Genomic DNA, 14,263 nt, shown 5'->3' on the forward strand with positions numbered 1-14,263 from the left:
CTCAAAGTAGACAAATGTAAAGTGCTGCGAATAGATAGAAAGATAGATCCCTTATCATTTAGCTACAAAATAGCAGGTCAGCAACTGGAAGCACTTAATTCCATAAATTATCTGGGAGTACGCATTAGGAGTGATTTAAAATGGAATGATCATATAAAATTGATCCTCGGTAAAGCAGATGCCAGGCTGAGATTCATTGGAAGAATCCTAAGGAAATGCAATCCGAAAACAAAGGAAGTAGGTTACAGTACGCTTGTTCGCCCACTGCTTGAATACTGCTCAGCAGTGTGGGATCCGTACCAGATAGGGTTGATAGAAGAGATAGAGAAGATCCAACAGAGAGCAGCGCGCGCTTCGTTACAGGTTCATTTAGCAATCGCGAAAGCGTTACGGAGATGATAGATAAACTCCAGTGGAAGATTCTGCAGGAGAGATGCTCAGGAGCTCGGTACGGGCTTTTGTTAATGTTTCGAGAACATACCTTCACCAAAGAGTCAAGCAGTATATTGCTCCCTCCTACGTGTATCTCGCGAAGAGACCATGAGGATAAAATCAGAGAGATTAGAGCCCACACAGAAGTATACCAACAATCCTTTCCATGGACAATACGAGACTGGAATAGAAGGGAGAACCGATAGAGGTACTCAGGGTACCCTCCGCCACACACCGTCAGGTGGCTCGCGGAGTATGGATGTAGATGTAGATGATATGTGTACATGATGCAACAGCATACAGCAAACTGCTAATGTCAAAGGTACTCTCACCGCAGGAGGGTCAACCTCTGGCAAAGAATCTTATTATCTTGCACTTGCATCGTCAATGGTGAGGTCCCCACTGGAGCCCCATCTCCACACCTCCAGGAGAGCGGAACACTCGGGAGGATGTTGTTAGTAGTCGCAGCTGCTGGCATCACCTTTGTGAAGGTGCTAATGACCAACAGCGCTGAGGTTGACTGTTATGCAGAGCACGATTGTGTTGTTTCTTGACAAGAGAGACGAGAAAGACTGTGATGCTCTTATCTTCACTCCATCTCGATACAAGTGATATTGGCAGAGGTAGGGGTGGCTGTATTGGGATTGTTGGCCTGTGTCAGGATTGCAAAGCTTTGGCAGTGGAATGCTGGACTGTGGAGCTGACAGGGTAGTGGATGCAAAGACATCAGGCTCTCCTTACATGCTTAGAGGCAGTTGTTGTGTCTTAGGAGCTGTCATGATGAGGAACCCATCGGTCAATGATCCTAATGTAATCATGGCTAGTTCAGTGTCAGTGGGATAGCTTTTATGCACAGTTTCATGTCAAATACCTCTGTCTTTAACTGGCTCACACAAATCCTGAGGGGCAGGGGCAGTCACACACATGGAGGAAGCATGTGCACTGCCAGAAAACTTCATCATACTGATTCGTGTCTGTGGTGGAACAGGCAGTGCATACTGTTTCGGCAATATGTCTACGCCCATTGCCGACACTGCTGTCTCGTTCACGTGGGTCAAGCAGCAAGATGTGCATGGACTACTGTTCAGCCAATGCAGCTGTATATAAAGTGGTAAACTCTGCAACTACTTTGCATATGGATTGCTGATGCCAAATCTGGAGAGAGATGAGAGTGACAGAAAAATTAGAACCCAGTATCAGTGACCAGAAAGGGCCATGGAAATTTTTCATACTGGCCAAGGTCTATGATGCATGGGACAGTTCTGCAAACTTAAATAGGAGATTCACTTGTGATGCACAGCTGTAGGCCAGGTAGTAAGCTCAGCAGGAGGGTACTCCTTGGAGCTGACGCTCTCTTCGGAGCTGTTGTTAGTCAGAAAGAATTGACTTGTTGAGTTATTCAGCAGCACATAGAATCTACTATTGTCTTACTGTCACTTATAGCTAGGGAAAAACTAGTTTGGTCCACATGCGCCTGAACTGCGGCTGCATTTTTGTGTGCTGCAATATGGATTGCATGTTGCATTCGGGTGGTTGCATGGTGTGGAGCAGATTTGTATCCAGTCACCAGAGCGAGCATGGAATTGTTACAGTCACAATCACTTTGGCCCACTTGTGTCCAGGATATTATTGTTTGGTGTGGGTGCAATTGTCATGGCTTGCCAAAGGTCAGCAGCCTCATGGTGCGAGTTAGTGGCGTCACTATCATGAGTGTATGGAACTTCTCTGATCACGTCAGCTGCTAGTGGCTGTTGGCAGAATATTGCGCTAGGAATATACTGGTGGTGGTCACTGTTGTCTGGAACGTTCAGTGGCAGCTGCTGCCTAAGAGCACAATAGCACTTGAACATCCTAACTTCCAACACCTTGCGGATTTATTGGTTATTTTTCTTTGAATGCTATTAAAGGTAACATAGTAACATAGATGCTGTAATCTGAAACATATGGCACTCAAATCTAATGCACTACTGCTCCTCTAGACTCTGAAATTTGTCATCAGGGTCACAAGCACACCTTCGTTGTGCACTTTTTAAGTAGCTTTTGCGCTGCGCAACTCATGTGATGTAGTTGCCTTACAGGCCAAATACATACAAATTTGATAAATAACATGCACAGGTCATGATGTACACAGCTAGCACTTACCACTCAACTAGAAATTTACGTGAGTGCCACCAGGTGCTAGCACACTGTGGCAGACTTTTATTCCCGTTCGCTTGGCATAAATCCTGCTGGATGATAGTACACTCCTCAGATATTCTAATTCACTCACTATATACTGTATTAAAATTACATAAGACATCAGTATATCTCAGAGTTGTACTGACAGTAAAACTATTGTGGGTTTCTGAATGAGTCGTAATATGTTAAGTAATCCAATTGAGGCGCTGAGAATCGTAACGGCTTAAAGCACATCACCATCGATTGTGAGATTGTTGCATGTATTCATGCTTCTGAAATCTGTTGATCTTAAGGTGAGTCAAGTTTATCTGTACTGCAGGCCCACATTGTATATAAAAAAATTCATGAAAAGCTGTATCACTGGTTTCTCTGATGTTCACTTAAATTTGGGATTGACTGTAGTGTGCTTTAAACCCTTAATGTTCCCAGCACCTCATTTGTATTCTAGTCAAATGACCATGTTCATTGACATTACTACTTGAGTTTAATCATTTCCACAAATGGCACGTAGTATTTGGAGTTGGTTGTTTATTATGCAAGAATCAGCTTTCATGTGCAGTGTAACATGAACTTGTTGAATCTATTTTATATGCTAACAGAAAAATAAAGCTGTGAGGATGGGTTGTGAGGCATGCTTGGGTAGCTCGGTCAGTAGAGCACTTGCCCATGAAAGGCAAAGGTCCCCAGTTCGAGTCTCGGTCCGGCACACAGCTTTAATCCCCCAAGAAGTTTCATATCAGCACACACTCCGCTGCAGAGTAAAAATCTCATTCTGGGATAAGAAAAATAAATTACCAGGAAAAGTTAGCCACAAAGAAAGTAGAGCCTCCAAGAACAGATCCTTTGACTGAGAGAGTGACAAATTAAAATAAGTGTGACAACAAGCAAACATTTAAAAGGGGAAGTGTACAGACGGCACAAGTTGAGTGGATGCAGCATAAGAATATCTGATTTTCTGCCTGGAGTAAATTTGTTAGGGATCTTGTACATTTGTCCAAAACAAAAATGGAAAAGCACAAAAACACCCACTTGTACAAAAATGCAAAATGGAGAGTTGTGAAAGCTTACACATTATTTCATTATTGCCCTAAACTGTACTTAATTACATGCCTCTTGAAAATTTTTGGGTACAGACTCAGAATGAATATCCCAATTTAGTAAGGAGGGTGGCGGACATGTTATTAGGCTTCAATCAACTTATTTGTGTGGTCAATATTTCCCACAAAGCCATTAGTCAAGATGAAACATTGGTCTCAACTGCAGTAGGAAGAGGATCTGTGAGTTGCTGTTTAAAATACCCAATAAAGACTGGAAAACATGACACTAAATTTGAAAATGTCAGAAAACTTAGAATTTTGAACCATGTGCATTTTTACTCTTGTTTATTTCCTTTATGGAGGACTAGTTCCATTAAAACATTTTTAAATTGGCATTTAAATGTTGACTGTTGTCCTGTTGTCATTTGTATGTTATGATATTTCAAATATTAAAATGTTCTAAATGAATCAAAAGCAATATAGATGGAAACAGTGAAGCTTTAACTAACTAATTTGAAAAAAAAAAGAAAAAAAAAAGAACCACATTTGTGTGCCCTGTAATTAATCTTCTCTTGTTTTCCAATATGGCAGCATAATTATTTTAAGATATTACCTGAAGCTGACTCATCCTACATTACAATAAACACTCTGTGTATATAAAAAATAATCAAATGGGATGAAATACAAATTAATCAATTGTGCAATATGGAATAGTGATGTTCACAACTGTAAGAACTTCATCACTGTTTGTATTCTGTTGCAGTTAGCTGACCTAATAGAAAGAGATGCACAGCAGCTTGGGAATTTACTAACAGCAGAGGGAGGTAAACTTTATTATGGTGCCTGCTACGAGGCTGTTCATACTGCAAACACACTGCGCTACTTCTCTGGATGATGTGACAAAATCACTGGGAAAACAATTCCTGCTGGTAAGTTTGTCATATTAATTTAAATAATGCTTTATTAAATAATGGAGAATCCAGGATGAAATGTAGCAAGCCAGTGCAATCTGGAATCTTCACACCAACACCAGCTTTTCTGAATTGTGCAGGTGGGAACTCTCCCTGCAATATATCCTACATTCCCGTAATCCTACTGCGTCAACCTTTGTTAAGTCATTGTCCTTACCCATCTAGCCCCTTCCCTCTCCCCATTCCAGCATTACACAGCTCTCTATTCCACCAATGCATTCCACAGACTTTTTACTTCTCTCCTATTCTGCTTACCCCCCCCCCCTCCCCCTCCCCGTTCCTCCGACACTGCACCTAACCTCCTGATTGATTGCACCTAGCTGCATAACGTGTCTCCACCTCTCCCCCTCTATTCTTCCGCAAGCAGCTCTTTATACCATCCCCCACCCACTACACTGCTATCCCTCCCCATCCAAGTCTGCTCCTTACCCCTATCCAGTTGCGTCTCCCACCATGCACCACTACTTGCAATCTGGCCTCAACAGCCAGAGACCATGGTCATGCATGTGTGAGCTGTGTTTGCATGAATGTGTGTGTGTGTGTGTGTGTGTGTGTGTGTGTGTGTGTGCTGTCTACTTCCGACAGAAGTCTTGTTGACCAAAAGCTCACTTTCCGAGAGTCTTTTTATTGTGCCTATCGGCAGTTCAGCATCCCTGCTAATTGTTAAATAATGCTTTAAGAATAAAGAGTGAAATTGTGATTTACCCCAAAAGTGAAATTGTGATTTACCCCAAAGTGGAAATAGTAGCTTCATGATGCTCCTCACAATTACAGGTAGTCATTTTCATGAAAACAGAAGAGAAAAACAGAGCCTATCTGGGAAACATATTGACACAATATATCCAATAATTTGGAACATAAATTAACTATCAAAAATAGTTCTTACTGTAACATAACAAAAGAAATGAAAGTTCTGAGTGATCACTCTTAATCTAATGTTACATCATAGTTAGTGGAACAAAAATAGATAATTGTGAGTTACTGCAGCTGTACATCTGTTTTAACAGTGCTGTGATGGATTATGGATTTATTCCAGAATAAGATTTTCACTCTGCAGCGGAGTGTGCGCTGATATGAAACTTCCTGGCAGATTAAAACTGTGTGTCGGACCGAGACTCAAACTCGGGACCTTTGCCTTTCGCGGGCAAGTGCTCTACCAACTGAGCTACCCAAGCACGACTTACGCCCCATCCTCACAGCTTTACCTCTGCCAGAACCTCGTCTCCTACCTTCCAAACTTTACAGAAGCTCTCCTGCGAATCTTGCAGAACTAGCACTCCTGAAAGAAAGGATATTGTGGAGACATGGATTAGCCACAGCCTAGGGGATGTTTCCAGAATGAGATTTTCACTCTGCAGCGGAGTGTGCGCTGATATGAAACTTCCTGGCAGATTAAAACTGTGTGCCGGACCGAGACTCGAACTCGGGACCTTTGCCTTTCGTGGACAAGTGCTCTGCGGATTTATTACTTAAAATATATTATGAAGGGTGTGTTGAAAATCCAAGTATATAAAAAAGAGATACCTCCCTTAAATACTGAGGAGTGTACTATGATACTGCCCTGGAATCAGATTAAACAGCAAATACTCACCCAGTTGTCACAGTGTCTGTGGAGGTATCTTGTGGAATACCAAGATAAGTGTGCTTTTGTAACTGGGGCAAGTATGACATGACCCAAAAATCTTGTGTATTATGAATGAGTTTGAGTTGTTTGTATTTTACTTTCAAGCCATACATTGGCTAAGTGGTTGTTAGCTGCCAAAGAAAAATTAAATAAATAAAAGCAGCATACACATGGTATGATTCAGGAGCACAAATGACTAAGGAGATAGTGACTGGCAAAAATTAGAACAGTAGCACACGTAATATGAGTGCTTTATGTAAGTTAAAAAGTAAGCACATTTATTTGTGTATGTGAATGTTATTTCCATATTTTGTTTACATGTTTCAAGATGGTGCCATCTTGAAAGTCTTAAGTTATGATTTATATCTCTAAGTTTACGGTTGATTGCAGATGGTCCATTCTTTACATATACACGAAAGGAACCAATTGGTGTAGTGGGGCAAATTGTCCCATGGAACTTTCCACTGACACTGACAGCACTGAAATGGGGCCCTGCACTTGCCACTGGATGTACAATTGTATTAAAGCCTGCAGAGCAGACTCCTCTCTGCATACTGTATTTGGCTGCTCTTACAAAAGAGGTAATTCATTTATTATATGGGTCACACTACAACTAAAGTTGACTGTAAAATTATGCTTTAAATAAAGGATGTGTTTCTAGGCTGGATTTCCTAATGGTGTTATTAATGTCGTACCTGGTTATGGACCCACTGCTGGAGCAGCTGTTTCTTCTCATCCAGACATCGCTAAAGTTGCTTTCACAGGTTCTACACAGGTAAGAACATCAATAAATTCAGATCCACAATGACTTTGAGTGTTTAAATGCATTAATACATTGGGGTGGCAAATCATGGGGTGGCAACATGCACATATACAGATGGCCGTAGTATCACATATGCAAGGTATAAAAGGGCAGTGCATTGGTAGAGCTATCATTTGTACTCAGCTGCTTCATGTGAAAAGGTGTCCTTTGTGATTATGGCCGCAGAACTGGAATTAACAGATTTGCTTGCAGAATAGTAGTTGCAGCTAGACACATGGGTCAGCCCATTTCGGAAATAATTAGGAAATTCAATTTTCTGAGATTAGCAGTGTCAAAAGTATGCCAAGAATATCAACTTTCTGGCGTTTACCTCTCACCACAGACAATGCTGTGGCCGATGGCCTTCACTTAACAACTGAGAGCAGTGGCATTTGCATAGAGTTGTCAGTGCTAAAAGATAAGTAACATCATGTAAAATAACTGCAGAAGTCAATGTGAAATGTATGATGAACGTGTCCATTGGGACAGTGCAGTGAAATTTGGCATTAATGGGCTATGGCAGCAGGTGACTGATGTGAGTGCCTTTGCTAAAAGCATGACATCGCCTGAAGCGCCTCGAGCTCTTAACTGAATCGATTGGACTCTAGATGACTGGAAAACCGTGGCCTGGTCAGATGAGTCCTCATTTCAGTTGGTAAGAGCTGATGGCAGGGTTTGAGTGTGGCACAGACCCAATGAAGCCATGAACTCATGTTGTCAACAAGGTACTGGGCAAGCTGTTGGTAGCTCTATAATGAAGTGGGCTATGTTTAAATGGAATGGACTGGCTCCTCTGGTCCAACTGAATTGATCATTGACTGGAAATAGTTATGTTTGCCTACTTAGAGAATAATTGGCAGCCATTCATGAACTTCATGTTCTTAAACAATGATGAAATTTTTATGAAAGTCAGTGTGCCATATCACCAGGCCACAACTGTTCACGAAAGGTTTAAAGAACTTTCTGGACAATTCAAGCAAATCATTTGACAACCCTGATTGCCTGACATGGGGCAGTTGGTGTGCAAAATCCTGCACCAGCAAAACTTCTTTAATTATGCATGGCTATAGAAGCAGCATGGCTCAAAATTACTGCAGGGGACTTCCAATGACTTGTGGAGTCCATGCCACATTGAGCTGCTGCACTGCGTTGGGCAAAAGGACCTCAGAAAAGATCAGGGAGGCTACTCAAACTTGAAAAAGAAATTCCCTGAGAATTCCAGGTGGGGAACACAGTGTTATCACAAGGATTTCCTGAGAAATTAACAATGAACGAAGAAGGGGGGGGGGGGGGGGAGAGGAGCATCTTGCAATAACTTTTTAACTGTTCTTTTCTCTCAGCTGAGATATGCTAGCTGTAAGCAGTAGTTTGGCCACAGTTATTAAGCACTGATAATTTATATGGAATAATTTTCATATAAATAACACTCCAAAACATCAAGTATTTTAAACTTTTTGATTTATAGAACTCAATAATATTAAATTACAACACTTTGTTAAAAACAATTTCCAGAGATTTTATGACATTCCTAAAATTCCCTGAGATTTCCCTAATTTTTCCAGGTAAAATTTAATTCCCTGAGAATTCTAGGTTTCCATGTTTTCCAGAAGAATATCTGAAGATATTAGAAGGTATCCTATTACTTTTGTCACCTCAGTGTAAATTTAGTTTGACAGTGGACACTACTGTGACTAACACAAAAACTGATATAAGAAAGGCCACCAATCAGGTATACAGGGAAAATGATGAGTTTTAGGCACATCTGGAGCTGAACATATTTGCTAACCCTTTCAATCATGTGTTCTTGAGAACAAAGGATTTCAGGAATTGTAACAGTCAAAAAATGAGAGAGGACAGTCAACTACTCAACTAAAAGAGGAGTGAGGAATTGGCACACTCAAAAAGATTACTAAATCACACAAACTCTAGGACTGGGTGCCTAGAAATTCCACAGACAGAGTTTATTGCAGTGTGTGCAAACTGAACTGGACCTATGGTAACTGTGCCTGATTTTCATTGGTGGATAATTTCATAAGGAGTTTCTGAAATGATTAAGACTTGACTTAAGCTGTTTGCTGCAAATAATTTTGTAAGCCTGTTTCACAATTTTCCTAACTTCGTCTTATATTTGACCACTTTATTAGTAGACTTTATCATCAACAAACATCATAGTTTCAAAGAGTCCTACATTGATCTTTGTATAAATCATTTATGCACGTTAAGTCCATGAGTGGGTCAACTAGTGAACCTTATGGTACCCAACATTTAGTGTTTCCTCGTCCCAAATTTTGCTTTGGCCAAGGGGCATTATTTGTTAACTTGATCCTCACTTTTGTATTATTGAAAGAAGACTCCACATAGGGAAAGGAGATGCCTTTAAAACCATATTTATTTATTTATTTGTAGTAGAATTTTATGATCTACATAGAAAATGCTAAAAGAGTTATTGTACAAAATTTGAAATTTTGGCATCATATTGTAACTGTTTTCCCTTTAGAGAATAATTTTTGGAATTCAAATTGAACAGCTGTTGAAAGGTTATTGTCAGATAAGTGGTTCAGTACTCTGGTTTAAGCTTAATTTGAGAGGAGGGACATGGGTCTATAATTACAGGTCATTTGCTTAGCTCAACTTCAATAAATTAGAGTTGCTTCTGCATACTTCAATCTCTTAGGAAATTCGTCTAAACACACTGAACAATTACAAAACTAATTCAAAGGAGGAAGGGAATGGATACACTATCAAGGGTTAGAAATACAAAATCAAATAGGAGCAGGTTTAATAATGAATAAGAAAGTAGGAAAATAACCTACTATTAACAGAATAGTGAAAGCATTATTGTACCCAAGATAGACACAAAGCCCACACCCTCCACAGTAACCTGTGCCTCTCCTTCCTTATAGTCTATAGTCACTGTGCGCAATGGTTCCTGATGGAATCAAAGCTGATTCATGTACTGCCTCCCATTGACTGCATTCTTCATTGGGCCAAACAGATGGAAGTCAGAAGGTGCGAGACCGAGGCTGTGGGCTGGAGTACTCCAACTGGTGGATGAGTGTGTCAGCACTACCAACAGAGATGGCCAGTCATGCAGCAAGGTGTTTGACTGTAATCCACTGACCGTCTCAAATGAGAGTGTCTGCACAGTCCAACATTGCAGGAGTCACAGCTGTGAGCAGCCGGCTGGCATGCAGGAGATCAAACGTATTTGCAGATCAAACATGTATGTGCGGTCTTGTTGCGATGATGATACGTGCTTCTCCCAATGATTCACCATGCTTTTGTGTTATATCCTGGCCAGTGGTGCCAGCCGAGCCCGCTGCCAAAAGGTTGGCAGCATCAAAGTCCGGACGCCGTCCGCATAAGCAGCGCCAGCGATACAGGAAATCGCCGCAAGTCTGCGCGCGCCACCGCTGGCTTCTGGCTTCTTAAGCGCTGGAGTCGCGAGCGCTAGGACAGTTCTGTGTTCGCTGCTCAGTGGTATGCTCACCACCGTTTTGTGTACTTACTAGTCCGTTGTGTGTTCATCGCAGCAGAGTTGATGTTATCGTCAGCCGACGCTGACCTAGCCGCTCCGACTCGATCTAGACAGATTTCTGTAGACACGGAGTTCACTACTGTGTTTCTGTATCTTCGTTAATAAAGATAAGTACCGACTGTTATTTAATCATAGTGTTTGGGTTTTTATCTTTCTGTTCACTGTTCCAGCGGACCGGTCGGCCCGCTATTAAAAGTGTGGCGGTGACTTCGTAAGCCGTTTCTACAGCGAAGTGTTTGTCGCGGCATCACCGCCATAAAACTTTTGTTCACTGCCATATCTCCAAAGAAATTCTGCAAGCACCTATGAATATCTGCAGTACTCTGGTTTTCCACCAAAAGAAACTCAATGGCAGCTCTCTGCTTGGAATGCACTAACATTGCAGATACTAGTTTGAAGGCTACATACAGCACTGTCATAAACAGAAACTTCATGAAACTATAGGGGCTGAAACAGAAATATTCCACAATGTCTCACAACAAATTCCACATTTTTTAACTGAAATTGGCATTGGCTGAGGAAAAAAAATATGTTGCATCACCTATTGAAAGCCCCTTCTATTATGCCTACACTACTATAGTGCTTCCTTGTATCCTTTGTGTGTATCTACTCACTTTCTGTGACTTCCAGATGAAGATGTTTTATGCACAACATATTCATAAAAGTGTAACTCACTCATGATGTAGATTCCTTACAATACTCTGTTTGTATTAATTATTGAGTGATATTCAGCAGTCTAGGACCTTAAACAAGTTGAGCTGAAGAAGAGATAGAGAAATTTTAATGAAAAACAGCACACTTAGTTGTGGGTTTGTTTTGTCAGTACAAAAAAATTGCAGAAATCTTCAACAACTGCAATGGGAGAAGCCATCAGAAAGGTACTGTTTATTATGAAGAGACTTCCTCTAAAAAATTCAAGGTATCAGAATCAATGAGGAGGAGAGGGGGGGGGGGGGTTCAGTAGATCTATAAAGAAGATAAATCTTTTGTTGTGAAAACATTACAACATACTGGTCATTTCATAACCACATTTATAATCTTAATCATTTGGTTATAAAACTTTTATTATCTGCCATCACCTGTTAATTCACAGACAGATGATCAAATATTTTTATAGCTGCATAGCTTGCTCCTTTCTGTGCTAGAGTAAGGTTAAGTTGTGGATCATAGGGGCTATTTTTGTTCCTAGTGTTATAATTATTAATGCCACTATTAGTTTCAAATTGTGCCTGATTCTCCACAACAAAAGTTATAAAAGAAGAAATGTATTGTGATGTTGTTCTTAGTATGCCGAACGGCTTAAACAGTTGCCAAACTTCTTAAACAGTTGGCTACACGAAGTTTGAGGATAGAAAACAAATATTATTCTCAGTGCACATTTCTCTGGAAACAATACTTTGTGTCTAAGTGTGAAATTGCCATAGAAAATTATTCTGCATGACATAACATTTTATTAAATCTCTCATTAAACAAAAATGTAATATTTTTGCATTGTAGGTTGGGAAAATAATTATGGAAACTGCCGCAAAATCTAATTTGAAAAAAGTCTCGCTTGAGCTTGGAGGGAAGAGCCCACTTATTGTTCTTGATGATGCTGATGGTAAGTAAAAAATCTTGGTGCTTATTTGACATTATAATGTAATTGGATAGTTAAAGAATATACTCACCAAGCATGAGGACACACATATAAAAAGAAGATTGCAAGCTTTTGGAGACAGTGGCTTCTTCTTCTGGCAGAAGGGTTGAAGGGGAAGAAAGAGGACTGAAGAAAAAGGACTGGAGAGGTTTAGGAAAAGGGGCAGATTTCAGAAAAGTCACCCAGAAACCCGGGTCAGGGGAGACTTATCAGGCTGAATGAGAAGGAAACACTGATTGGTGGGCTCTGCACTGGGCAAGATTTGAAAACCTGAGAGCTTAAAGGTGGAAGATGGGATGATATGCAAGACAAGGATTACTGCTAAAGCATCACGCACAAGTAACAGAGTTGTGAGGAGGACGGTGAAAAATAGACAGTTCAGCCACACAGCCTTGGGATTCAAGGCAAACGTATTTGTTTGGATGTAGAATCTTTACAGCAATACACCACACACTGCTGTGCAGGACATTTGACTCAGCTACAGTGATTTTCTCTGAATCAAGTAACCCATCATGCACTCATGTCACACTGAAAGTCCAGTGCCTACATGACCTTGGTAAAGGATTGTCTCATGTTTTGGACATTCAACTCCTAATGATTGTCAGATGCTCTGGTATCATGGGTCTCTTTCATATTGCACTGTCATGCTGACAGCCAGCAGTTCTAGTGTTATCCCATGTATGTGACTTGCTGAACTGGTAGATTTGCTGTGATGACAGCACTCTCTCTTCAGCCAATACACAGGGTACCCACGGAGGAATGTTCAGTATTCGGGGAAATGATAGGAAAGATCATTTGAAGCAAAAAATTCCAGTAAACATGGGCTCTAAAATATATACCTTAAGGACTATGAGCACTTGTTCAGTAGAAGAGATGTTTTTTTAGTGGCAAAGATGACCAAGTGCTCATAGCTCTTCAGGTATACACTTCATAGCCCATGTTTGATAGACTCTTTTTCTTGTTTTGGTCCATATTACCACCTCTCAAAATACGGAAAGCAAAGATCTTACAGTAGAAGACATTTGTTTCATAGTATCAGAGATGAAGTGCTCATATAATTCTTCAGGCATGCATTTTAGAGGTCTTATTTACTAGACTTCTTTGCTTTGAATGATCTTTTCTTTCATATCCTAGAATATTGACTATTCCTCACCCATTTATCTCAAATTAAATTGCTCATGGCTTAATGTTCCATACACATTAATGAGCCAAAACATGACTGCTGCACACCACAAAACTGAATGTGTCTTACCACAGAAAGTGGAGATTGGAGGTTGCCTGCTCTGTAAAGCAGGATAAGAGGTGATCTGTGGTAAATCTGATAACAGAATACAGTGCCGGAACAGGCACATGTGTTTCAGAGCACACTGAACATTGCACACTATTGAACATCACACTGAGTCAACGACATCATCAGTTATGATTGCACTGGCCACAGGATCACTGAGATTGAACAGTGGATCAATGGAAAAGTTTCAGTTGGTGAGGTGAATCACATTTCTTGTCACATCAGGTCGATGGTCTTTTCTGGGAACATCGTCATCCAGTTGAATAGATGTTCAAAACATGTGTCACGCTATGGAGTGCAGTATTATGCCTTGGGAACATTCACCTGGTCTTCCATAGGACCTGTGTACGTAATTAAAGGCACCATGGAAGCTGTGGATTGCATGAATATTATTGCAGACCACCTGCATCCCATCATGCTTGATGTCTTCTACAATGGCAATGGGATCTTCCCACAGGATAATCGTCTGTGTCACAAGACCAGAATCATGCTACATTGTTTTGAGGAGCTCGATAATGAACTCAAGTTGATATCTTGGTCACCAGTGTTGCCTAATCTGAACCCAATAGAACACATCTGGGACACATCAGGTGCCAGCACTGTGCCCCCAAACCTTCAGCCTTTAGAATGATATTTTCATTTGGTAGCGGAGTGTGCACTGATATGAAACTTCCTGGCAGATTAAATCTGTGTTCCGGACTGAGACTCGAACTTGGGACCTTTGCTTTACATGAGTAAGTGCCCTACTGGCTGAGCT

At 40.8% G+C, this 14,263-nt stretch overlaps 1 pseudogene; it reads left to right on the forward strand.

Moving 5' to 3' along the window:
* The window catches only part of LOC126093266 (aldehyde dehydrogenase 1A1-like), a 61,803-nt pseudogene that overhangs the window by 32,417 nt on the left and 15,123 nt on the right, over positions 1 to 14,263 (forward strand).

This window comes from Schistocerca cancellata, chromosome 1, assembly GCF_023864275.1.
Source record: "Schistocerca cancellata isolate TAMUIC-IGC-003103 chromosome 1, iqSchCanc2.1, whole genome shotgun sequence".
NCBI lineage: Eukaryota > Metazoa > Arthropoda > Insecta > Orthoptera > Acrididae > Schistocerca > Schistocerca cancellata.